Raw genomic sequence first — 3,822 nt, 5'->3', positions numbered from 1 at the left:
GAATAAACTGTGAAATAAGTTTGCGATTAGCAGGGAAGGAATCTGAGTCACAACAAAGCACATAGTGGACAGATAACAGACTTTAATAGCTCTGTGGTAGGATATTTTCTGGAAAAGTGTGCGGACAATCAGAATGGTAGACAAGATCGGACAACGGAACCTATGAAAAAGCCAAGAGTGATAAACGGGCTTGTGATGGTATGCAGTTTCCTTATTAAAGGAAATATGATATTAAAAAAAAATTATAAAAAACGTTCATAACTTGCTTTTCTTGTCTTCAACCTCTAGTTCCTATACCATACTAGTGGTGTCGAAATGATTGACACCTGGATAAAGATGAGCAAAATTACTGTATAAAATAAATAATTCAAATATGAAGATATATTGTATGCTCCAAAAATTGGGAAATTATATTATTTTATACTAATGCAATTGCTCAGAGAAAGATTTATTTAACAAGTAAAAAATCTTTTTTCAAAATCATTGACACCCATGTTTTTAATACCTTTAAATACCTCACATTGCAAAGATAACAACACTGAGCTTTTTCTAAAATATTTTATACACATACACCCATGTGTATAAAATATTTTAGAAAAAGCCTCAGCGTTTGTAAATTCACTCAGGCCATCTACTCCGATTTCAAAACATTCCTCTGAGTGTGCCAGAGCGCAGAATAACTGAGGAGTTTACAAACGTGCATCACCTGTTGAATATGACTGGTGTCAGTAAACGTCGGCAAAAGAACGTCATTCAATTGTTGCCAGCAGCAGTTACAGTCAAAAGGAGTCTGTATTGATACATGCCCATGTCAGGGGAGATACCTATTTAGACCATCCCTAGCTGCTGGGCTGCTCAGTCCTGGCCCTGGTGGTCTGCCGTACTGTTGGTTGTCACTCTAGCCTTGGCCTAACACACCTGAAACAATAATGAATGTTTCACTAATAGCCTAAAGATGAGTGGGGTGTGTTGGGTTGGGGCGCTGCAGGGCCGTGGACCCCTACGGGCAGGACGGGGTGACCAAGATTTATTTTGTGCAAAAAGAGCTCTACAGAATTATTAGGCCTATGATATTATATGGAGGATGTACTGTTTGTGTGTGTTAATGTGTAGGTGTATGTGTGTTTTTATTCAACTTTGGTTTTTCAAACTTTTCCCTTGAGACATAAAAATAGATGGGAAGGAAGTTGTTGGGCATAGAATTGAGTTATTGACTAGACTGGTGGGGGGGGTCAGGCGTGCAGGCGGCTCGGGCTGGCTGGGTGGTCTGGCTACAATTTGATATAGAGGATGTCTTAATATGGACAATCAAAAGTTACATCTTTGTACTTTATTTGTAAGAGTTGTTAGGCTATTGGTTAAAGGTGCAACACAATATTGATTATTGAATTATCATTGAACTAGTTCAGTCTTAATCACTTAAACATATTTAATAATGATATCTTGCCCAGTGGTGGCAAAAGTACTCAATTGTCCTACTTGAGTAAAAGTAAAGATACCTTAATAGAAAATGACTTGAGTAAAAGTGAAAGTCACCCAGTAAAATACTACTTGAGTAAAAGTCTAAAAGTATTTGGTTTTAAATATACTGAAGTATCAAAAGTAAATGGAATTGCTAAAATGTACTTAAGTATATTAAGTAAATCATTTCAAATTCCTGATGGATAGCCAGGGGCACAYGCCMACASTCAGACATAATTTACAAACAAAGCATTTGTGTTTAGTGAGTCCGCCAGATCAGAGGCAGTAGGGATGTTCTCTTGATAAGTGCGCGAATTGAACAATTTTCCTGTCAAAATGTAAYGAGTACTTTTGGGTGTCAGGGAAAATGTAGTAAAAGTAAAAAGTACATTATTTTCTTTAGGAATGCAGTGAAGTAAAAGTTGGCAAAAATATAAATAGTAAAGTAAATTACAGATACCCCAAAAAACTACTTAAGTAGTACTTTAAAGTATTTTTGCTTAGTACTTTACACCACTGCTCTTACCTAGCTTGATGATTGTTGGCATTTTTGCTTACTTTTTGTTCTAAATAGAGACAGCTATAGGGCCATGGGTCATATTAGATTGTGTAGAAATGCAGGAAATTAGCTGCCCCCCAATAAAAAAATCACATTTAAACAGACCACAGCCAAGTTATACCCCCCCACACTTCTAAAACCAGCTTTGCGCCCCTCACTGATAGTGATGCTAATGTTAGCTAAACAAACACTGTTAGCTACCTACATTAAGAGCTGTTTTAATGAAAACATTGAGAAAACAGGATTGTAATGTATTTGAGAAAGTGTTTGCTATTGCCATAATGTATTTGGTAGGATGTTTTATTTTTCAGCTTTCTTTAGAGCTGTCACTACATTGTAAAATACTCTATTCTGATTTCTGTTCTTTACTTTTCAGAGAAAGTAATATATCTGCTGCATCACGGGTTGTAGGTGAAGACCTTAAGGGAGGCTGCAGAAAATAACTAAAGGAAACTTCTAGGCAGGGAAAAAAACACKTTGGAATAAATACGATCCTTTGATATTGTTGGAAAGATTTTTTTTACAATCATGTTTTTCTTCATTGTATTTTGAATAACTTGTAGAAAATACACTATGACACTGTCAAGAAGCATTATGACATCCTGTGTCACTTTACTTGGACTAAGAAAATACGCTTTGACACCGTCAAGAAGCATTATGACTGTTATAATCATTTTTTAATTTTATTTTTTATTTCATATAAGCCAGATRGGCCTATCACATACATGCCCTTATGTCAGTCATCAGCCACAAAGAGGGTGTCTTGTCCTGCTCCTGCATTTATACCAGTCATCATCAACATGGTATTGGGGTAGGTGCATGTTTGACATCAATGTGTGTGCAATTACAATGATATTTTAATATGTAACATTTTTGAAAATGTTATTTATAACATAAACATACAGTTTACAAGCAGGCTATGGTGTAATGGATTGGTTCGCCTTGTGTGGGAGTTTTTGTGGGTTTYGATACTTTGGTAGGTGTCATAACCAGCCCAAAAAATAATGCAATATATTGCCGCGTTCACATGCTAGTCGGAACTAGGAAACCAGATAGCAAATCAGACATTTGAGTTTCCTCATTCCGACTAGYACTTGAACGCGGCATGTCACAACAGATCTATCTAGATGTGTCTTGACAGTGTTATGACCAAATTATGACAAGTTATGTCAGCTGTTACAGCAGTGGTGGGTTTGGCGTCGAAATGACCCRGAAGCCAGCTACACCAATGTGTCAGAGGAAACACTGTTCAACTGATGACCGAGGTCAGCCTGCAGGTGCCTGGCCCGGCACAAGGAGTCGCTAGAGTGCGATGAACCAAATAAAGGTCATCTCAGTCTCTGGMCTTAAAACKAATTTAAAACATATGGTTTGAATTGAAGAGGGCAGCCCATAAGCACATAGGATATCAAGGATCTGGAAGGATTCTGTCTAAGATCCCTCCCAATATGTTCTCCAACACTTAAAACACTTTAGAAAAGGCTCAGTGTCATTATCCTATTGAAAACAGAGGTGTCAATAATTGTCTCTTTTTTCTCTCAAAGTATTACTTGTTAAACAAAATATCTTCCTCTGAGCAATTGTATGTGTACAATTTTTTTTTGCATACAATATAGCTCAGTATTTGAATTATTTATTTTATGCAGTTATTTTTGCTCATATTTATCAAGTGTCAATTTCAGATCCCACCGTTTATAACATCACCAACAGTGAGAACTGAACTGAACTTCACTAACTGAAACCAAACTGTTTTCATAATAGAAATAGAAGAGTATTATATATCTGGTTTCAATTCACTCAAC

Source organism: Salvelinus sp. IW2-2015, linkage group LG13 (assembly GCF_002910315.2).
Source record: "Salvelinus sp. IW2-2015 linkage group LG13, ASM291031v2, whole genome shotgun sequence".
Taxonomy (NCBI): domain Eukaryota; kingdom Metazoa; phylum Chordata; class Actinopteri; order Salmoniformes; family Salmonidae; genus Salvelinus; species Salvelinus sp. IW2-2015.
The sequence above is the reverse complement of the archived record's forward strand: the minus strand, read 5'-3'. Positions refer to the sequence as shown.